Source organism: Meleagris gallopavo, chromosome 12 (genome assembly GCF_905368555.1).
Source record: "Meleagris gallopavo chromosome 12, MGAL_WU_HG_1.1, whole genome shotgun sequence".
Classification (NCBI taxonomy): Eukaryota; Metazoa; Chordata; class Aves; order Galliformes; family Phasianidae; genus Meleagris; species Meleagris gallopavo.
Genome location: NC_139415.1, coordinates 4,710,374 through 4,734,963, shown reverse-complemented (window position 1 = coordinate 4,734,963; position 24,590 = coordinate 4,710,374). Strand labels below are relative to the sequence as shown.

General features: G+C 36.4%; 1 long non-coding RNA gene across 2 annotated transcripts; it reads right to left on the bottom strand.

Annotated features, from left to right (window-relative positions):
• Window positions 1–97: 97 nt before the first annotated feature.
• On the bottom strand, window positions 98–23,234 carry LOC146543536 (uncharacterized). 2 transcript variants are annotated; one of them, XR_014885932.1, is made up of 4 exons: window positions 19,663–23,234; window positions 15,655–16,623; window positions 1,264–5,193; window positions 98–1,064 (listed from the first exon to the last, which is right to left on the bottom strand). It is a non-coding gene; the product is annotated as an uncharacterized LOC146543536 (long non-coding RNA). The 2 variants fall into 2 exon arrangements; XR_014885931.1 differs by having other exon boundaries at window positions 98–5,193.
• Between the last annotated feature and the right edge of the window lie 1,356 nt (window positions 23,235–24,590).

The following is a 24,590-nucleotide window of genomic DNA, read 5'->3' as shown; positions in this document are numbered from 1 at the left end:
TGGGACACGGTGGGTTGGGACCCAGCAGCAGGAAAGCAGCGTTTGTACACACAGACTTCATGAAACTGAGGAGCAAGTTTCATTTTTTAATCGGGAACTGATTTCTGCAACAGTACATCTGCTAGAACGTGAGCGTATGTATTGCTGTGCCAACAAACTCAGCTACACAGAACTGGCCCCGTGCAGTAACACTGCTGCAGTCAGACAGTGACCAAACTGAATTCCTGCTTCTCACAGCCAGAATGTTGTCCAGAAGGCAAAGATGCACCAATATCTGTTTGAGCCCAGGGTACAGCAGGAACCTGGTATAACGAGACACGTGTGCAGAAGAAGGGTGGGAAGAATAAAAAAGTGATTTAATGGTACATGACATGAATGGAGAAACCTACAGTGTAAGAATATACTGCTAAAGAAGAATAGAAAGCAGAGACGCTCACCCCCCTCCAGCAAAGATGAAATCTAAGGAAATAAAGCAATTAAGGTAAATTTGTTAGAATATTTATAAGGAGTTAGTATAATTCACAGCAAACAGCCTGAGGCCTGGAGCCATTATTGCAAAATAGGCTTATCAGGTAATAGTTACAAACACAGAGCAAGAGTTAGCTTAAATCTAAGGAAGTATGAAGCTACTGGCATGAGAAATACAATAAAACAGGAAGGGGAAACAGCAAAAGGAAAACAGTATTTTATTCTCCCAACTCTTTTGTCACCGTTTAATTTTTTGTTTGTGGAGGTAACAGCCACAGAAGGTGATAAAATAGCATTATTTGGTGTTTCAGGACATTACATTTTCCTGTCTGCTCCTGGCTGCACACCAAATTTACCATTACTAGTGTACATACTGGGAACAGCTCATGCCCCTAGCATCACGGTTTTTAATAGTGTAGATCTGGTTGCAGGAATTCTGTACACAGTTTGTAAGGCTCTTGGTCAGGTATTTAGGGCTGAGTGGATAGAGATCTCATTCTGCTGGTGAACAGCTGGAATTATTCCAGACGGAGCTGGGCTCCGCTGAGCTCTGAAAACTGAGGCTGTGTGACAACCTTCCTTATCCTTCATCCGACCTGTAATATAAAAAGGGCCTCTATTACTTATCATGTCAAAAGGTTTAAAGTTAATGTTTTAACATTTCAATGTTTCATACTACGTCGAGCTTTTCTTAATATAACTTGGTTGCTGATAAAACTGCCTTCAAATTGCACAAATTGCCATTTGCAGGACACCACCCAGGTCAGCAGAGCTGTGCAATTTCCCATTTCTTACACGGGGTGGCACAACACGGCTGGAAATCTTTCTGGTGCTCCTGGGTAACCTAGAAAACAAGCAAACAAGGGGTCAGAGAGAACTACTCGGAGATGTTGAATAATTCTGTTTTTAAACATCAGACAGCTGCAAATATAAGCAGATTCTCACACGAAAGCTTTACCAAAGAGAGCAGGCTTCTAAGAATAATGCTCTGTCATGTTAATTTTGTCCTCTATGTGGGAAAAAATCAACTGCTACACAACTTCAAGTCTGAAATAATTCACAATTAACCTGTATATAGAAAATAATAATCTAAAACTACTAAATACTGAAACATTCACATTTTCATGGTCATTTCATATTTTGCTCATTAGTAAAATGTCATCTATTAATTCTAAAATAAAAAAACAAACCCTATGTTACAAATGCTCTCTTTCAACTGATTCAAGCAACAGATCAGGAATGTTGGAATTTAAAAATATTTGTTTGAAAGTCTGTTTCTGTGAGTTTGGATTTGTATGTAACTCCTCCCAGCCATTTTCCCTGTAAAGTATAAAAATTTTTTTTCTCCAACCCTTTTTTTTTACTTTTGTCTTAGGCACCTGTGCTACACAATTACAAGAGCAACATATTATACAGTAATAATTCTCAGACGTGGACAGAAACAAAGTAGTGTACAATATGCTGATATTCCTTTGGTATTCCTGTAGGGTGCGTCATCATTGTATTTATAAAGCCATGTATACAATTGCAATCTGTTATCACACTGACGTAGCTAGCTAGTTGTGGTAGTTCTATCCTCTCTGTGTATCAAGGGAAAAAATACTGAGCAGAAAATGATCCTGTCCTCACCATGGTCCTCCAATACTGCAATACAGTTTATCCCAAACCTCCTTCAGCTACTTCAGATAGAACCCACTGTGCTCATTCTTCATAATCAGAATTGAACTTCCCATGTCTGCTGTTTTGCCCTTTCCTATGAACAAGTACCTTGTTGACTAGCAGCCAAGATAGAAACTGGATCTAGGTGAACATTCTGTGTTTGTAATTCAGCTAGGGAAGTACAACAATATAAAGAATGTGCACCTTTCATAACAGCCAAGCCAAACCCCAGACCATTTTGAAGATGTAACTATTATCTTTACTTAAATTGAATCTGTTCATCTGTGTGTGATTCAGGTTTTTTTAACATATTATTCATATCAAAGAGCATCATAGTTTGTTGGATACAAACATTAATACCACAGTGGGAGCGGATAATGGTTATGTTGTTCACAGAAGTCACTGATATTCTTTGTTAGTATTTAGATAAGCTTTCTGTATCTGCAAGTGGGCCATACCAGATACATTGCTATGCATACTGTATTTGCTAACTACCATGTCTTCAGAGAATAGTAATTCCAGGTTTCACCTCAGTAGAAAGTGACTTATAAACTACAGAAATAACGTGGAATAACGTGGAAGAATATAAGCAGTAAATCTCTTGCATCTGTCTTTTTGATAAAAATACCATTAAACAGTTCTAGTGCACCTCATAGTGTGCATGTGTGTGTGTATATATATATTATATATATGTATATATACACTTCAGTATATAGTTCAGTATAAGTGAAGGAAAATATGGCAGTCTCCTGTTAACTTACATTTTGCTATCTGTACTGGAACATCTCCCTATCTTAGGGGAAAAAAAAGGAACTACAAACAGATACAGAAAACTTCTGTTTTCTGAGTTTATTTTTTGCATATGTATTTTTGGCCTGGTATACATTTTTATCTTACTGTGCCTTATAAAAATGTACTCTCTGCCATTTGCAGTACCAGTCTAATGTCTACCATCATAGTGTGTTAATAACACATTTTCTGTCATACTGTTTTCAGAACCCAGTATCAAATGTGGATGAGCCACACTAGCAAAACATTTTTGTATAACCAGAAATGTGCAGCTTCCTTAATTTAAAACTGTTGAGTTTTTCCTTTGCTTATCTGATAGTCAGGCTGTTATTCATACTTGCATGCAGTGTGAATTCAGTGACATTCGGTTAAGATTGTTTAGAGTTTCTGAAAGGAATTTGAGGTACCCCGTTACATGGACAGAAGATATCTTTGCTGGTTGAGCTTGAGGGGAAAACTGGGTACAATTATATATTCTTTCAATTATTCATGACTTGGGTCTGAAGTGAATGTGTATACATTTTTCACTTATTCACTTTATAAAATTCAAAACTAAGCCCAGAAGCAGTTTTATTCTTGGCAGCATGACAAGTTTCCTTTCCTCAGCAAACCAGTCAAAGGAATTGTTCCTCAGAGAGTTTGTCATCCCCACATATCCCAGAGAGTCGAGAGGGTAGCTGGCATTCATTACACCCCCATCACACACAGGCTTGCGCGCTCTCTTTCCCTCTTCCCCCCACCTCCCTCTCTGACTTGTGACAACAAGCGCGTCTCGGAGGACTGGGTTTATATCCAGCATGTGGTTTCATTGGTGTATCTGATTTGCAGTTCATTAATCTAGAAAGCATTGCACAATTTTGGTAAGGCCAGTGTATCAATGCATGTTCTGCTTATTCTCCTTCCTATCCCCAGTGCAACACACAGCTTTAAGAGAGGGAATTGGCTCTGTTTTGGAGAACAACTAGAACAAGAGTGGCTCAGGAGCCAAAACTGATGTAAACATACATTAGGAAATTGTTTTGATCTGGCCTATCAGGCTGCTGGCAATGCACCGTGCTTTCTTGGGAGATATGCAAATCTGTGGGACACAACTTGACATGATTAAGGCAATGCATACAGAGGAGGTTATTGCCCTTCAGCAAAAGAATGATGTCAAGAAGCAATGATTCTTTATGTTCTTGGCAGTGCAAGTAGGATCATGAAATTAGGGTCCTCTTGCAGATTCATTATAATTTAGGTGCGGTGGTTTTTAGTTTTTTTTAGTTTTCACTCTTGCTTTTTTAATTTTTTTTCCCTTCAGAATGTTTTTCTCCAGCTCTTAAGATTGTAGTACTATTTGCTGTTTGTCTTGCAGGGGCACCAAAGGACACCAGTTAATTTGTAGTCTTTAAGTCTTTATCTGGACTTATTATGTTAGTGTGTTGAGTCTCAAGACAAAAAAAGAAAAAAAGTTAATTCTGCAGAAGGCATCGACTTCTCCTATTTACTCACAGCACTGGAGTTCTTCACTTTGAAATTTAGTTGACAGAGATGGTGATACTCCTTGTTGACAGACATGCTCAAAAGCCATCTACATGTCTGAGTGGAGTCAGATTCATTTTGTTCCGGGGTTAATGAGGAATTACTGATCACTGCCTGGGAATTTGTGGGTAAGACTGCTGAACTTAAGGTGAAAGACTCCATATCCTATTACTACTCCCCTGAGCTAGCCTAGCAAATAGCTAACTGTAATATCTTAATTAACCATGTGTTAGCATCGCCCTTATTCTCCCTTGCAAGCTGTACATATTGCTAATTGCATTAAGTTGGTACACAAGAGCACAGACGTTAGTGCTGCAGTGGGGCAGTTAGGAGTCAAGTTAGAGTCCAACTAGCACCCTTTAATTTAATGCAAACATAATAGGGAAAACAGCAGTGTCATCTGATGGAGAACAGAGCCCTTCCAACCTCTTGGACATAACAGACATAATAGATGAAGGAAACCATTTTCTTTTTTGCCTGTTGTGTGAAAAGACTAGCAGGAAGAGCACAGTGTGTGGCTCTGGAAGCTGTCATCTTTCATAGGCCTACTGTGGACAACTACATAGAGACACATGTTCTGTGGCTTTGAGTGCTCATGAGCCTTGCTGTGCTGGCTGCACGGTGAGAGGAAAGAGGCCGCATAGTTGGAGCGTGTTGCATTCTGGCTGCAGCTGGCATATGATTCATCAGGGACGTGTACCATCTGGTGCAGATAAGGGTCTATTCCGTTACAATGCCTTTACCAGAAACAGGGACCTGGAAGAATATCACAAAGCTATGATTAGTTTGCTAGTGCAAATTTCACACACACAGAGGCTGGCAAGACAAAATCACATGCTGCAGTCTGTCCAACATACACCAAATACACATGTACTTGATTTTCTGCAGGTGGTATAGACTTGAAAAAATATTCTAGGTTGTCGTTTTTTTTGTGTGTGCTTTGTTGCTGTTGTGCTGTTTTGTTTGCTTTTGTGTTGTTGTTAGTTGTTTTTTTAAGTTTAACGAAGTCTAGTCCCAAAGTCATTTTTAGAGCTAAAGGGCTCCCAGTGTGTTTTTTTGCCCACTCATCATCATCAGTAATTTCTCTGAAATTTACTACACCGGTACCAGTCATGTTTTCTCTAAATTCCCCTTTGGTTCTCTTTTGCTTTCTTTTTGCTTTTTTTTGGTGTTAGAGACAATTTTTTGATGTAATTCACATCTAAGCTTTCTGTGTCAGCCCATGGCCCATTCTTTCTAAGCTTTTATTCAGTGAGAATACTTAAGATTTTATCCTGTCCATTAACTTTAATATTCATATAGTTTTTGAAGATTATATCATTTTTGCAATTAGTGTCAAATTAATCTATAATGGAAGGTAGGTAATGGCAGAGATGGAGGACCTTAGATTTTGACAGATATCCTCACTGCATTTAATGCGTTGTATAATATCTCCTTGAATGACCAAAACCTTAGCTTGCTGACACCCCCCTTCTCCTCCCTGAACTCAGGCTTGTGCTCATGTAGAAACAGTATACTTGATCATAGGAAAAACTCTGAGAAAAAATTCAGAGAGAAAGCGTGTTGTTAGCCCTCATCATATTATAAACCTTTATTGCCAATTTCAGGCCTTAGCTCTGGCAGGTTGCTGGTGAACCTCTTTGGGTCATAACACAGAAAGTCTACCACAAATACATATATATGTATGTATGTATGGTTTCATAGAGAGATGAAAAAGAAGCCAAATTATTTGGTTAGGCAGTATGAATCAAGGAATAGTAATGTCAGACAGGCAGGCTAGTGGAAAGGAGGCTGAGGTGGGAAGAACAGTCATCTCAGGATCACTTCCAGATCAACAACAGCTGGGTTTAAGCATACCTCATTATCTGAGGACTTTGTCATTTAGACTGATGAAAATAAAAAGAAGCAGACACAATGTGACTTATATTATACTCATTTGTGTGTTTGGCTATAAGCACATCTGTCTCCAAAATACTTCAAGGTACAAAATTCTGTGTAGACCTGCAGCTCCAAACTACTGACTTTTTTGGATGCTTAATCTTGTTTATTCTTGGCTTCAGTGGATCCTGAGACATTTTTTTTACATGACAATTTTTGGTATGTCTATATATATATATGTATGTATGTATGTATATATTCTTTTTTAAATAAGCATGAGCAGGGCTATCATTCATTTATTCTGGCATTATGTGCCATCACTAACATTAACTGATTGGTAATCCAAAGCTTCTTAGTGCGCATGATCTGACCCTCCTGACTTCAGTGACAATTTTATTTAAGTATCAGTTCTAATGCTTTTTGCTGGGATGAAGTTATTTTCTTTTTCTTTTTTCTTTTTAATTAATTTATTTATTTCTCTATTTTCTGTATGAGTTTTCTTTGTGTGCTCTGCGAAGGTATCAAAATGATGAGAGAAGATTTTCAAAGCCATAGGTCACACATATCCTGTTAATCTAGGAAAATTCTCACGGAATGCTAATAGAGCTGGTGACAAAAAGCAAACAAATAAATAAATAGAAGCCTCAAATTCCTTCAAAAAGGTAATAACAACTAAACATGGAAACTGTGAGAGTCTAAAATTAAACATAAAGATATACATAGGTAAAATGAAAGAATAGAAGGCATTACAGTGGAGCAACGCAGGCGAAGAGGATTTTACCTTTTTGCATGTATAAAGGCATGTATTCATGGTGCATCGGGCTGTTGCTCCACTGACTGCTGAAGCTACCATGCCTAGCTGCACTTTTTTTGGCACAGCGCGCCATGCTCTGGTGCAGGCTACAGAACAAGCTGCCTGTTTGTTTTCTACTGCAATTTACAGCCTGTTTTACCAGCACAGTTTGAAAGCTGTGGCAATTTGAATTAAATGATTACATTATTAAGTTAATGAGTAAAAGCTCCTTTTGTTGGCTCCACTATGGAAGGCCTAACAGAACAAGTGGGCCTGATGACCACTTCTGAATTGGAGACAATGAATCAATGCCTTCAGCTTGTTTTTAAAATTAAGATTGAAATACAGAAAATCTGTGCAAGTTCTAGTTTGCTCTTTGCATCACTTTGGCCAAGGACAATCAGTATGGAAGATGTGATTTCTTGTTATCTCTGTTCATTTAGTAAACTTGTAGCCTGTAAGTTCTTCTGTGTAAGGATGATGTTAAGCTGCTGTTGTTTAGTAGAGTGTGATCAAGGCTTTATCTGGAGCTGCTTAATGTTACTATAACTGAAATCAGCAATACCAAATGATTGATTCAGGGCTCGTGTAAATTCAGTGTTCACATGTGATCAGCTGTAGGCCGCGTACGAACCTCACATAACAGAAATATTCTCAAGTCACTGAAACTTCCAAGAATTTGCCCTATAATATTTTAAGCCTTAACAGTTTATTTAATGGTGAGTGGAATGCATGAGCCCTTCAGTGATTAGCAAGATCTTTGAGAACTCCCTCAAGTCTCCCTCAAATACTACTCTCTTTTAATATTTACACGTAGATGCTTCCAGAAACTTAACTTGACATTTGTGATTATCAGCTTTGTTCTCTGTCATACTGTGGATCTCAAGTTCAGTAGAATTAGGAGAGTAAAGAAATGGAAATGCATGAACAGCATTTTGCAGCTAAGTGGTCACATATGAAATTAAATCAATTCTATTTATTGGCCAGAAGACTGGGAAATAGATCTGCCTGAAAACAGAAAATTAAAGTCACTTGCATCACTGTTATTCACCCGAGGTAAGTGAAAACCAGCACAGCTCTGGCTAGAGCTGGCATTTGTGAGATACATGCTCAAATAAAATACGAAGTGCACTTCAAGCATGGCAGTGTTGGGGCATGGTAGGCACCAGGAGAAAATCAAAGGCAGCGTGATGTTTCTTTTTGTGTCCCACAGTTGTTAAATAACACCCCACGCATACTAAAGAATTGATTAAATGAGAGTCTTCTGCAATGAAACAATCTAGCACACTGCCCTCAGTGTCCAGATTAACAAATCGTTGAAGTAGCTATTACTAAAAATGACTCATCAAGATTAAAAAAGGATAATGTATTCAGAGCTGTTGTCAAGTCCCTATTTAATGTTACTTTTTGTATTTGCTGTGATAAGCACTAAAATTTGCACACTCCTTGATAAATCGTTGTTCAGCAATGCTTTGAGGGTCCAGTAAATGGTTTGAAATTGCCACGGTGTAATAAATGGTTATTTGATAATGAATGAAATTGTTTGAAAATACTGTTAAAATGTCGAGTTTTAACATACAGAACATTACTCAAAAGGAGTGCAAACATGGAAACCACAGTGACACTATAAATATACTGCAACAAATGCATTTATTTGTACAGGGCAAATAGTAGGTGCTGTATGCAAACCAGCATAAATTGATATATGAACTTAATTTCAGTCTGTAAAAGTAATTGCATTGGTTTAACTTATTTAACTCTCCTTACAATACTATTTATAGCAGAGCAAGAAAGTAAAGAAATAAATGATGATAAATAGATAAAATACATAGGAAATGGGAATTGTTTTCCTGTTTAATTATGCTGTCACATAAAATTATCACAGAAATGCACTATGCCGACAGGAAGAATACATTAAAACTCCATTATGCAGTGCTAGAGTTGGCTAGCTTTTATTGCTATTTATTCCATGAATAGCTTTTCATCTTTTCAACTAGCATGAAAAGTTAAACTGTAAAAAAAGTAGTGGTGCAAAAAGGACAGCGTGGCTGTGCCAGTTGATGGTTAGCCTGTAGCACAAAGGCATGATACCTTGCTTTTCAAGCACAAATCTGACTGCATAATAAAATCAGAAGGAAAAAAAAAAAAGCCACTCAGAATACATAATTTTCATTCCTATTTTTTCTTCTCAGACAACTCTAATTGGAGATTTTTTGCATGGGTGTAGTTTCTATATAGCACTTAAATATTGTGGTGATGGGACGCTATTACAATTGCAGTAAGAGCAGAACCAACAAGCAAGCAAAACATTATAAGAGCATGTGGGTTTTTCCAAGCTAGATTTTTTGTTTGTTTCAATCTGAAGCTCATCTGATTACTCATTTTCATGATGAACAGCATTAATGTGTGCAGCGTTTTTCATCCTCCCTTCTATATCTTGAGCTGGATGCTGAATGACAACTTCATCTGAAGCAGAAAGGTGCAGTTATTTATCTGCAGGGGACTTGAGTTGTATCTATTTTTTTTTTTTTTAAGACAGTTAAACCCTTTTTTTTGCTTGAAAATGGGTATCTGCTCAGATCACAAGTAAACATTATAATGCTAAAATTAGTGCTCATAATATGGCTGCATTATTTTGGTCACTCAGCTATATCACAGACCTTGTTATCTTTTTAAATTTGCAATTTCCAAAGCTGTGTGGCTAAGTAGGAGTTGGTGCTTTCATTAATTTAAAAAACTTTAAATACTACTCTTGAGGGTTCCAATAACATCTGGAAAATATGATTCTTCAGAGACTCCTAAATTAGAGACATCTAGATTTCATTCATTTTTAAAATATTATTTTTAAACATACTTTACAAATCTTTCTCATTGGATTGATGGGATTTGATCAATGAGGATAAGCAATAGTCTGAGCAGAAAGGAAATACCTCGAATGCTAGCTACCTGCAAAGAGAATCCTATTAGCAAACTGAAATCCCAAAAGAGAAGGCAAGCTTTCTATGTAAGATGAGTAGTTGTTAAAGACTTTCCTAGTCTTCATCATACTCACACAGAATAAATTAACAGACTCGCTCCATAACTTTATTCCTCCCATCTAAAATTATGTATATGCTATAAAAATGATTTTTTTAAGCTGTCTGTTGCTAGAAGAAGGACTGTGACTAAACTAAGCTATCATTAAACTTTGTTAGGGATCATTTATTTTACTCCAAAATTGCTTGTTATTTACAGTTCTTTAAAAAATTGATTGTGGAATGCATTCAAGTTTCAGCAAAGTTTTAATACTGTTAAAGTGCTTTCTAACAGTGGAAGCAGAGGATATTTTGGCTTACAAGAATTGATTTATAACCTCTCTACTACATAAGCATTTCAAAAGGACAAAAACTGAAAGCATTATCTGAATGTCCATGCGAATCAGAGACAAGCATCTTAGTTATTCTTGTTATTTGCTGAGGTTAAGCCATACTACCTTAGGTGACACACCTACAATCTTTTTAGGGAACTACTGACTTTAAAAATCCTAAACTCAGATGTGCAATTGAAACTAAGCTCTAATTTTACATATGTATTGTGTCTAAATAATAGTGAAAGTTAGTTCTCCAATACTCCTAGAAATCCATCTCAAAGTACCTGGACAACTGCAGACAAAACACAGCAGACAGACCTCATTAAAGTTACCGGCAATCAGCTGCTACGACGTTTAATTATTGGAGTTCAGACACTGTCATTATGAAGGTAAGAAAACCCATGTAACAGATATAGATACTCCTAACGAACATCTATTTTAATTCTCACACTTTATAAATTCTGTTATAATTTTTGCTTGGAGAGTAATCAGCGGCTTTAAACTAATCCCAAATGAAGCTTTAGAAGAATCAAATCTCATCATTTCCAGCCAGAACAAAGAGCGTGGAACTTGGTTCTTATAGCGTTAAATTGGAAGCGCTCTTGGATATTTCCACTGTAAGCACTTAGGCTATAGTAAAGGTAGTGACCAAAAAAAAAAAAAAAAAAAAAAAAAAAGTGGTTTTGAGCGATGACAGGATAATCACAATCCAGAATTGAGCAGTATGACTTCATCCTATCTGCTGAAGTCATTTAAGACCTTTGGAATTGTATTTTCCTGTGAAAGAAGGAGGAAATCCAGAATCTTTGCATCAGTGTTTTCCGACTTCAGTCCAGTGTATACCCTTCCATTACTTTTTGGAGTTAATTACTTTTCCAGCTAGTAAGTAATTAATAACTTTTTTCTATAAAATTAAAATACATATGTACAGAATCAAATATTCCCTAAAAGTAAGGATAGACATTATGAGTGTTGGTTTGTTGTAGTGTCTTACTGGGGGTTGTGGGAGTGGGTTAAATGAGGTCATTTTAAAGGACAAGCAGCACTGTAACAAAAGAAAATTGTTATCTTCAGAACTCAGATAAGGAGGTGTCTAAAACTGAGAAACTTCGATGTTCCCAGAACAACCCCTCAACACTGTCATTAAGGCAGAATATGAAATTCCTCTACAATTCTTGAAACATGTACAAGGAGTTGGCCTCAGATCTCCAGGATTGTCTCTTCTGGACTTCAGATTTTTACCAAACCTGAGAGAAAGCAAAAACACACCCACACTGCTGCAGAGCCTGGACAGGTTACGTCAGTTGTGCTGTGTCTGAGCATTGCCTCTGAAGTCTATGGCTTCCCTCTGCCACAGGCTGGCAAGGCATACGATGCCTATAATGTCCTCTGCCTTGTCAGCCGTGCATTGATTAAGATACAGATGAGACATATGCTAGTGAACTAAGCTGTGAAATGGGTTTTTGGGGAAGTTCAGCTGCAAATAATTTTACAAATGCCGGCTCAGATTTTCCTTAGAACTTCATTGGCCATAAATATGGATTATTCCTGTAGGTCCTGTATATGGAGAACTCAATCTGCTGTAAAGTTTTAGCAGCAAAATATAATCAATTATTTCCCAGCCAGATAAGTGAGTAACTTTAGAGACATTTTGATCATATGACTTGTGAAAGAACAGAAAAAAGTTAGTATTTCCATCCTTGTCTGCATTAAACTTCTACCGTTATATAAATATGTACATAGACATCCATTTACATAATATACACCTACAAAACCTTGCAAATTTTGACAGCAGCAAACAGATTCCTAAAAGAAAGAATAATCCAGTTTTGTCACTAAAATCAAGTGTGAATTTACTATTTCCTGCTATTTGTCAATACTTGCTATCTGAAAATACTAATTTATGAATTTCATTGAGCAGGTGAACTCAGTGCTTAGCAGAAACTAGCAACTGGAACTAGCAATTAGTGTATGTAAATCAACCAAGACAGAAGTATCTCAATTGCTCTTCTGCACAGAGGAATAGTTCATTTGTAGGAATGTATGTATGTTTCCAGCCCATCTGATCTGATTCCCACTGCTGAAAATCTCAATACCTATAATATTTGTTGTGAATTTTATTATTATTATTAATGCCATTGCAAACACATCTAATAAAATGCTAACAAATCAGCCATTACTTAATTATATTTGTCTGTAGTGATGAAGTTGGGGTGGGGAGAGCCCGTGGTAAGAAAAAAATATCATTTCTTATCTGGCAAACAAAGATGAAATTTACGGCTTAATTATCCCTTGTAGTGCTGTAGACAGATCTTCCTGTTAGTCACACTCAGGTCCAGAGCTGATTTATAAAAAAATAATATTATTTAAAAAATTGTGGATTATTATTTTCTTTTTAACTGAGGCTTAATATTGTCTTGACTCCCAATTAAATCAACTTCCCCTCCAGTAGGGGAGCTACTAATGGGATTTAAATGTTTGTGAGGCCTCATTGTGAACTACACAGGGAGCTTTTCTGACAGTGATGAAACACCTTTATATGGCAAGACAAATACCTCAGAAAATAATGTTTCAGTTGCCTTCAGAAACTGTCTATGGAAAATAACAGAATAATTTATCTTAATTAATAAAAGTACCTTGTGTTTCAGCAAGAAAGTGCAAGAAAAATGCAGATCAGTTCCAGAAACCTTTCTTCATAAGAGTATCCCACTAAACTCCAACAGAGTCAGCTACATGCACAGCGATGCCCATGTGATTAAACACTGCAGTTTATTTCTTGATGTGTTTTTCAATACTCCATGAGATCTTCTTAGTTTGAAAGGTTTAAATAGTGTTTTCGCAGAGCCAAATGTGCCAATAGCCATAGGATCCCCTATAATAGGGACACTAGACATCACAAGGAAAGTCACACATTGCATTCTAAAACACAATTTACTTGTGGTCCCTCATGTTGCAAAGATAGCCTAGGAAGTGCACACTGAGAATCATCAGTTATCATATGGTATTCTTCAACAGCAACTGAGCAAGGGGATTCACTGCAGCCAACATTTGGTATATTTGATACTTTCCACTTGTACAGCAATGTACCTCCTTTTAATTCCAGAGCTTACCATCTTCATAGGGTGTGCCTTCTGAGCCTAGGACTGTCTTTGCTGTCTGAATTCTAGATATGCAGTAATTAACTTTTTTTCCCCAGACTTTTTTTTCCTGATATTTTCACATTTTTTTTTGCTGATACAGGAAATAGTTATAAAGAGCAGGTTTTCAAGTGCCAATAAGAAAAATAAGAAATAGATGCTTTGACTTACAAGCTGACTGAAAATTTGTTCAGTGAAGATATGATGCGAGTATAAAAAACTTAATCCAAAAAACCCACACACAGATATTGCTAGGATCTCATTTTGCATAGACTTGAACCTGTGCTCTCAGATCACTTAGTTCTACTCAATTACTTGCCTTGCACTTTGTGAACACCGATATAGTTTTCCTACAGCCTATAGCAGCACAGAATAACCAATACTGAACAGTCACACCAATGTTATTACTGAATTACTATGACAACTTTTTTTTTTCTGAAGCTATAGTGCCTGGCACACATGAAGGTGCAGCACTTTAAGAGGTACTTATGAATTCTTTAAATACTTGGAGTTTTGTTTTGGGAATAAGCTCTGGAAGAAGAAAGTGGAAGAGTGGAAAAAAAAAAAAAAAAATCATCAGATCCAGAGACATTTTATGGGTTTTGCTTTTGTTTGGTTGGTTTTTGCTTTTTAAAAAAACACTTTAAATTAATTCACTATAGAGTAGCAAAAGCTGGTCTTTTTTTTGTTTGTTTGTTTGTTCTTTAAGCTAGAGACATGGCCTAAATAAGGACTTTTTTTTAATATACAATATCGTTTTAATTAGATTTAATTTTAAATAGGTAAACTTTCTTTTTTAGAATATGCAAAGTGAGTTTTGACAGGATGATAACATACAGGTAATTATGAACAGGTAAAAAAATAAAGGTGAGGAAATACTGACATACAGCTTTTAAGAGACAGCACAACGTACACTAATGTGAAACAGAAGCATTTTCATAGCTTTAAGAGCAATGCTAGGAGACAACCAAATTTCAGCAAGACAAAAAAAATTGAAATCATTACTGCTCCCTTCAAACTAAAGCCTGTCCACACACCGATCAAATATTAAATAGGAGTAGTCAGAATTGGCAAACTGTAGAATCTGTACGCTTGAAAGAGAAAATACAGCGATGTACAACTTAATATATTATTTTAAGCCTGACCAGGATGGAAAGAGGACGAAAATACCAACAGACCCTGGCAAATTTCAACAGTAGTTTAAAATGTTTCTCATTCTCTGATGGAAGGAGTTTAATATATTGCACAGGGAAAATACAAACCTTTAGGAAGTTCATTTTAAAACTGAATCTTTGTTCCCTAAGTTGAGGAAGTGCACAGGCACAGCCGAGCTTATTTAATCATAAGAATGATAATCAGGGTCACTCTTCTCAAAAGCCCTTAATCAAATACTAACAGAGGTCCATAGCTTGAAATACCTGGCTAAGCAATTTCCTGTCTTTTCCTGAAATGTGCCTTACTAGGTGCAAGTTAACATCTGATGATCATATGGAAAATATCTGAATCATTTCATGTTATCTGTAGTTCAAGTAGACACAAATTCTCAGTTCTTGCTCAATTTTCACATATAAAGGAATCCAAATAACTATGGGTTTCCTGGTAACAGGTGGAATTTTTTTCAGTCAATGATACTTGCATAAAAAAGCTTAGGAAACATCATTTACTACACGTGAGGTCTTAGAAAATCTGTTTTCAAAGTGCCATATAAGCCCAGAGCATCTTTGAATGGAAATCAGTTGGTGGAAAACAAAACTAAAGAATGTCTTGTAGTGACTATAACTAGTTAATACTACCTAACTTAAAAAAATAAGGTAAAATAAGATAAAAAAAACTTTTCACATTTCTTAAAAATTCTCCCGGCAAGTTTAAAAGGTAAAGTCTGTTACATTTCTATTGATGATATGATCACTTCTCTTAGGACCTGGAACAGTATTTAGCAAATATTAGCTGTGTTATGTGTAAGTATTACACCCCATAGAATATAGATTAAATAATCCAGAACATTTTTGTCAAAAACAAATTGATTGCAGCCAGATAAGTTGTCTTTGTTTGCGACTTACCCATGCCCTGGGATACGAAACAAATCCAGTCATCTTGATTTTACACATGGGCATCATCCACATAGAGTAGTTGTCTACCTTTCAAGAGCCTCTTAATGACGTTATTGGGGCAGGAACATCCGAGCATAGAACATTTCTAAAAACACTTAAAAAGAGCCCAGTTAACTACCTGTGAATAAGACCTGCTGTTAAATACTTTGGAATAGAAATACTAACAATCTAAAGACAAATTCATCGGATTTGAGATAATTTTGTTTCAGTACCCTGGCATCTATGAGAAAACGTTTGCTCCCCATACTGACCTGATAACTACAGATTACAGTAACACCGTATGGAAAATCCATTGCAGAAATTCTCAAGGAAGAAGTGATTGTGCATTTATAAACTACTGTTTTATAAAATTATGGTAATCACTGATAAATCAAAAACTCAGGCAAACGAAGGAATTTCCTTTAGTAGAAATAACAGCGTATACATACAGAATTGTTTTTGAGCTTTGCAATCTGTGCAGTGTTACCTTCACTTCTGTCCTACTGAAGTCAATATGCTCCAACAATTCAGTTAGTTTTTAACGGAGATTTAAAAGGGCATCAAACATAATAAATCCATTAAGTTCTCTGACTCTATCAGCAGCCACCTGATAGTCTCTGTTCTGACCCATAGATCAGGACTGCTATCAAGCTTCTGTTCGGATCAGCATACTCACCAGAATCCAAGCTGCTAAATGAAGTTAACATTTGATGTTTTAGATCTGACAGTAGGGTACTTTTTTTTTTTTTTTTTTTTTTTTTTAGGGTTTAGGATAAAAGCATCCACATAGACCTTGAGGTTCATCAAGTCTTCTAGGTATCATAGGTTTATCATCAGATGTTTGGAAATTCACAGAATTACAGTACCTTAGGGGTTGTCATCAAGTATTCTAACAGAGTGAGCCTGCTGTACACCAGGACTGCGTTCCCATAATAAATTCTGGGAAAAATATAAACAAACTACATCAAGAAAAGCCTAAAACAAATACACAATGCCATAATGGTGTTAGGAATGGTGACTTAATAACAGCAGCATAGACCACTGGCTCTCCCGTCTCCTACCAGCACTCAAGTCAGATTCAAGATGTATTTAAAACATGTTAAAGAAACAGCAACAAATCCAGCTCCAACTTTACTCTAACAGTAAAGATAATGTTCGAAAGAACATTATCTTTACTGACCACTATCCCTATAGGAATCCCTCTGAGAAAGGGCACACTAAAGTCTTCCCTGAGCTGAGAACTGTGGGACCAAAGAACCAATGATTCCTGGAAGCAATTAATAAACGCCCTCCATCTCAAGACCACCAATAACTAATACAGATTTAGAATGAAGAAGCAGAAATAAAATTGAGCAGTGGATGTAAGAGCTTCCAGATTTTGTCCTTACTGAGATGAAATTAGGAATGAATGGATGATACATAGGTATAAGATCCAAGAACTACAGTGCATGTTTCATGGGGTAGAAGGAGTCAGACTAACTCAAATTTTTAGCCTGTTCAATTTGTGTGCTAATTCTGATTGGAAACTAATTTGTAAATAACATGAACATGAAAACTAAATATTAAACACACACTTGAAACACATTTATAAGAAAAATTCCCATAGGGAAGAAATATATCTTGTCATACTGTTCTGAATTAATTTTCTCCCTTTTCTCCCCTTGCCCCAAAGGTCAGAACTTCTGAAGGAGAAAACGTGCAAAGCTATTAAGTGGTACTAATATAAAAAGCTTTGGTCATCTCTCCTTTACCAGTTACGAGAAAAATGACACTGCATATATCAAAACTTAACGTTCATTTTATAGATCTGTATCAAAAAAAGAAATCAAACGAAAAAATGTATATTTGGATTGTTATTGCTATAACTGTTTATTAAAAATATTACATTTCAAGCACAATTAATAAAATGGGAAACTTGTTTCTCAAAGATACAGGGAATGAAATACCTTCTTTCATTTTTCACTAGTTGAAACAAGAATGTTTCATGGGTCATTGGAAAACTATTTCTGCCTAAAATCTTGATATATTTCTTTAAAAATGGCACAAAAAGAATTAATGTGGTCTAGAATCTTTTGTAAATACTATTATTTGTCATTTGAAACTGATAATTAGGTGTGTAAGAAAAACTTGTTTTTATAATTGACCATATGCATTTTAAAACATTAGCTGAATAGTTCTGACTTTTAATTAATGGCTATTATCAAAAGAGTGATAAAGTAGTAAGAAGTAATTTAAGGGGAAGCAAATACACCAAATATTCATAAGCAGCAGATGTTCATCGACACATGAATTGTTCAGTGTCTACTACTAAACCAGTTATAATTCCCTTGAAGTTTTTGGTTCGCTATTTTTTCTTAGTGAAAATCAAGTGGACATGGTCTTTACAACACGCAATGATACACCTTATGCTGCATATTTTATAATGGAAGAATAGCATATTTTCATTTAATTTAAATTATGGGAAAATAGCGGACATTGGGGATTGGGCACTAGCATTTATTTTAAGTGTAATGGCATGTTCCTTATAGCAGTACAGCTGATTTATCATGTAGCTAGATTTCTTAGTCCATTTAAGGCAGGCCAAAGCTATTAGAATAAAACACTTCTATTAGAATAAAACACTTCTATTTCAACTTACATGACATAAAAGGAAAACAACAAAGAAAAAGCGAGGTTATTACTCTTCATGAAATCCTCCAGCCTGCTTTCATCTTACATAACCATTTTAGTGGAATTATAGCTATGCTTGAAGACACACTTAACCATGTACGTATAAATTGATGCATCTTTTTATCAGGTAAGGACTACTATCAGTCACTGGAGAACTTCACAGTTAATGTCATCATCATTTCTTCCATTGCCAGCTGCAAAAAGTTATTAAGATCTGGGGTATTTGTGGTAGGAAATATGGATAGGTTGTTAGCAGAGTTGTTTGATGCAATTACAGGGAATTCTGCCTTGTGTTTAGAACATAAATAATCTTAGAGATTTTTGTTCACCCAAAACCTGAAGGTCCTAGTTAATGAAATTTTAGGTCAAATCCCAATGTTCTTAGGGGAATTTTAGGCCAAATTCAAATAGACTCCACTGGAAATCCCCTTTGGGATTGTTCAGTCTGAAGAAGAGGAGACTCAGGGGAGACCTTATTTGCTGTATACAACTGAAGGGAGAATGTAGTGAGCTGGGGGTCAGCCTCTTCTCCCACTTAACTAGCGACAGGACTAGAGGAAATGGCATCAAGTTGCATTAGGAGAGATTCAGGTTGGATGGCAGGAAAAAAATTCTTCTCTGAAAGGGTGGTCAGGCACTGGAACGGGCTGCCCAGGGAGGTGGTGGAGTCACTGCCCCTGGAGATGTTCAAGAAGCGTTGAGATGTTGTACTGAGGGATATGGTTTAGTGAGAAATATTCCTGATAGGTGGATAGTTGGACTGGATGATCTGAGAAGTCTTTCCCAATGCTGTGATGCTATGATTCTATGAAATGCTTGTAAAAGGGCATGATAAAACTCAGGGGGTATTGCACTCTATGCCATCTGTACCATCTGCTTGGGGGCTTAGCAGGCAGATTTCAGGTGTTAGAATGCAAGAGAGAGAATGCATATGGAAGAGCAACTTCCATAAAACTTCTATAAAAGCTGAGAAACTTGCCTCTTCTTTTGGAAGATAATATTAGGCAAATTTTTCATCCCTTATTGTACTAAGTCCTCTAGTGAAATCAGCTGTACCACAGACTGCAGGCCAGAACTCTCAAAAAAGTAATCCAGATTTTAAGTCAGAAAAACAAATTTTTGCTTATTTAATTAAGCATTGTGACCAGTATACGTATGCTTATAATCAGATAAGCAGAAGTATTACAAAGTCTTAATTTCAGCCTCATTTATAAACTGAATTCTCACCCACTTCCTAAAATTAAGTCACTCTTAAGTGTAAAAACAACGTTTCTGCCATGCTTTTGGTGGCAGTGAAGTTGGGCTTACCTGGATCTCTGGTGTGGTTTTGGTTTTTCATTGTTAAAGGACTGTTCATCTGAGCACTCGTAAAACTCCATGCAGCAGGGCTACCTGTAGCGATTCTGGGCAGCCAGGATGGTGGAAACAGTTGTTCTCAGGGCCCGCTGCTCAGCCACCTGTAGCCCTTCGCCATCAGGACCTTTGTCAGCTCTAAAAGCAGTAAAATCAAGTATTAGGCGATGCCTGGCACTAGGCTCCACAAATATTGTGAGGAATTGTGTTATGGTAGATCAGTTTTCAGCAGCTGAAGTAATAGTCATGCTTGTTGAATAAGCAAGATAGCTCTCCAGTTCAAGTTCAAGTGGGTCTACATAGGAGGCAATTTATTAAAATACAAACAAATCTTGCTCTTTGCTGCAGCTGCCATTTCTTTTCTTCAGAGCTGTAGATTAATTCTCAGCTGAGCAGGCGGTTGCTTCTTCCTTTCTCCCTCCCTTCCTGTATCAGCTCTGTGTTTTCTAGTACAGATACGGTCTTTCAACTAGGCTTGCTTGTTTAAAGGCTAAACTTTATGCTTTCAGTAGAGTTCAACTGAGGATGGACTTTATGATTATTTTTGTGCTACTGTTTATTGTTGATCAAATAAGCACATAAATATTTTGTTATAATCAGAATATTTTTTTTTCCAAATTAGTACATAGTCTGAGGATTTTGAATGACATTACTGTGCTATAATAAGAACTAAAAGAACTTTATTTGTATTGTTTTTCATTTTTCTTTAAAGCTTAATATTTGAAGTTGATATACAATCAACTTCTTACAAATGATTTCTGCCTGTGTCCTGGACATTACCTGTTGTTTTTCCAGTCATGTTCTTTACCCAGTCAAATTCTCCACTGTACAACTAGGACATAAAATAAAACTTCAGAGTTAAGTCATCGGTCTGTATAAATCCTACTACATTCAACTGAAACAGGTTTGTTATTCTGGTCCAAGATGGTCTGGATTAAAGTTTGCTATACCATATGACAGCTTGATGCTGTAGTTTAAACTACACTTAAAGACAAATTTTTGCTAACCAAAAAAATGAACACTACATTACACACTAAGTTTCAAAGCAAGTTTTGCTTATTAAGAACATACTATTTATGACTTTACCAAATTCTAGTCTCATTGTACTAACTAAACATGAAAAGGGCATGCAGTCACGTGCCTGTAGGCTGTATCTCTACATCTCCTCACTGTGCAGAATGGTAATAAGGAATACTAGTAAGAGCAGAGGCTGGAGTAATGGGACCTCCTAACTAACTAATGTAAATCTACAGTAATAGAAGGCATAATCCTGTACTTGCAAATAGACACAAATTCTGTAGCATTGATCTTAAGTAGAATGTCTAGAATGTTTGCATTGGTATGGTCTTGTCTCAATCCTCAGCTCTTGAAAAAGAGTTCACACAATCACTCTCTGTGAAAAAGTTGACATTTGTGTTTTCCAGCATTTGGGCAAAAATGGAATTCTGAGGTCTCGTTACCTTTAAATTTGACTCATAGATTCCTGTACAGAGGACAAGTGAGCAGAATGCAGTTCATCAGTGGTTATAAGCTGGAATTTTGAATTTTGAACTTGTCAGGGCCCTACGTTAAAAACTCAGTGTAACCGGTTACTTCAAGCAGTGATAAATTTAGAATCAGGGCAGGGGAAAAAGATCATCTTAACTTAGATTAGCATAAAAGAGAAAAAATGCCCCATCACTGTTGATGGAATGCATATTCTATCAAAACTGCAGTCACATTCTGTTCTATTGAGATTAACTTTACCTGCTGAATGTTGTGAAATTTATATCAGTGGCCTATGACCACCATATATCAGCGTCCGACCCCTATCTATATAAAACAATAAGCATGAGCTTAAGGCTGTCTTAAAGGCTGTCTGAGAGATGTATATTTACTGACATATAACCTGACTAAAGCCAAACATCATTACCCCTGTGACTGATTGGAGGGCAGCCATAACTTAACAGTTTTATTTCCCTTCTACAGCTGAGCTCCTTGACCATGCTAACTGAGCTGACACGGCATTTCAAGTCTTGTTACCAGCTCAATGGTTCTCTTATTAAAAAAAAAACAGGAGTGGAAGAGCTGAGAAGAAGAAAAGGCACCTCTCCATCTTGATCACTGCGGATGGGCTATCAATAATTTCAACTTGATTAGGCAGCTGGCTGAAGGTTAAATAAATTCCGCCTGGCTATTTGCATGACCATACCTGGATTCAATAATTTTAATTGGAAGAAGATTTCTTTCTGGCTACTCCCTGGGAAGTACTTATGGAGTCACAAAACAAAATTAAAGTTGATGGAGTAAAGCAATCACTCTTCAAAACCTGTGAAAGGGAATTTAAAAAGATACTAAAGTCCTCATCCTTCTGTTTAAAATCTAATGTATATACACAAACATATATGCATATATACATGCATACACACCAATTTAGATGAGGAACAGATGTCATCATTCCTGCAGTCAAGAAAGATTTTACCCAATTGCTTTAACAGATTGTTTTAATCTAAGAAAAGCTCTCCCACTGATTCATGAACGCATCATGATTTTAAATGAAAATAAAATAGGTTATGCCCACTGACACCAAATTATTAACCTGATACAAAACTACCTGTGTCCCAACCAGTGTGGATGCCTATCTGTTAATAATGCATTCTGTGAACTCAGCATTCCTCAAACTTGTATCAATTTTAAGTTGAACTGTTTACTTCTAGGGAATACTCCTGTTGTGTTTGTTTCTTTTTTCTGTACAAGAAACTCAATATGAGTCTAATACAAGTGCTTTCACATTTACCTGTATTAAGGCAGTTTTGGAATAAACACACTCTTGGCTACTCAATTTCAAGGAAAAAAAGCACTGAAATTAGTCTTAATCAGAATATATTTTGACTTAAATTGCAAGTGGTGCTCTTTTTAAAAAAAAGAGAATCATGGTGATGTTTCGCAAGCTCCTACGTAGCTGCTCTACTCCATTCAGTTTAAGTGCGTAGTCTATTTCTACATGGTAGTTGATTTTTCATAATCAGATTCCTGCACTTTCAGTAGTTTGCTACTAAAAGGTAATGAGGTAAGTTAGAAAGAAGCAGTCAGATTCAGATCACAAATCTCGATTGCAACAGCACACACATGTATAGTTACCCCACTCAGCAAGTGCTTTGACAGGCTTCATTCACCTTGCTTGACACGCAAGATCCCTGGTACCTACAAATAAAACATCTGAGGTTTCAAAAAAAATAGTACAAGCAGAGCATGCATGTGTACAAGAAAGAGTGCAAAGATTTGGATAAGTCCTTATGCATTTTCAAGACACAACTGGAAAAAGCTCTGAGTAACCTGGTCTGATCTCACAAATGAGCCTATTTTGATCTGGTGACAACACTATGGATGTCCAGAGGATCATTCCAGCAGCAGCCTGGGCTATCCTACAGCCATATGACTCTCAATGATTTTTCAGACAAATCTCATTAAATCTTGCATCAGTTAGGCTGATGACAGAACCTGGATCCTAAGGCAACAAATTCCAGGACTAGAATTTAGCCACTGGCAGGTTTCATTCCACTGAACGATAAATTAAGGTGGATTTCTAACATCTTTTTTTATCCAAAAAATCAAATATATTGAAAGAATTTGAAAGTCAGTTTCTTTTAAGAGAAGACCATCACATGAACAGCAGCAGATCTCATGCAGAACGTCACATAAATATCACACTATCAAACAAGAAACGTAAATTATTATACATACTCCATAATTGAAAAATGTATTATACATTAGTGAAGTCACCCATTTATCTAATCATAATCAGTTCCAATAAAATGTCATTTAGGAAAGTTGAGAGTAGTTCATGCTGGATGGCTAAGAGGATATCAGTTATGTATATACTGAAACGGTTTTGAAAGCTAGATCTCATATGCAGAAATGCAGTTATTGCATACATCATACGAAAGAAACTTACACTGATGCAGACTGAAAATGTGGCATTCAGAAAATTAAAATGAAGCAAGTAAACCAAATAGCTATTTTAAATAATGTTTTTAGGAAACTTTCACTCAAGATTTTACATTTGCAAGAAGTCATTAGAAGAACAGCAGTGTTCAATGCTAACAAAAGATAGTTCAAAAAAGGAGAAAAATGGCATGATGAATCATTTGAAGATTCTGATGAAGTAGAACTTGGATCCAAACCTTCCGTGCTTGGTTTTAAAGATCTGAACTCTCGGAAGGAAAAACTCTGACAGACCATATATGCAGATCTGTTACATAAAGGAGGTAAAACACAACCATTTTCTATCACTGCAGCCCCTCTACTGTAGAAACTCTAAATAAAATTGCCTCCAGATATGAACTTCTAAGCATTTTTGATTGAGCTTGTTGATGTAAAAAGACATGAAACAGCCTAATTTTGCTAACTTTCTAAACAGTACATCATTCCACCTGAATTGCAGGAAGATTTGCTCTCCTGGTTTCAACAAAAATGTCAGCGATTTAATCTGACAGTGAGATGTAAGGATAGAATGCACATCAGGACTACAGCTAAAGAAGCATTTCTTAGTGAATACTTAGTATGGTACCATTAACCTTATCTGAAATTAACATTAATGATTTTCTTTCCTGTTTATCTACTTATTGTGCACAGCTGCTTGCCTAATCACTTGCACAAACTTATCCTAACCTATGGATTATGTATTACACACCCATCATTCTTCAGGCAGTGGTGATGTAAGCTATGTTCTCTCCTCCCCTTGTGTTCCAAAATTTGAACTTCTTATATGGCTACTTTCCATTCCATTGTGAATACTCACATGCACACATTATTTAAAATGAGGCACAAGTAAGAAAACACAAGCTTGATACATCCTCCTTACATTTTCAGGTAATTATTTGCTAAGCTCCAAATATAAACCT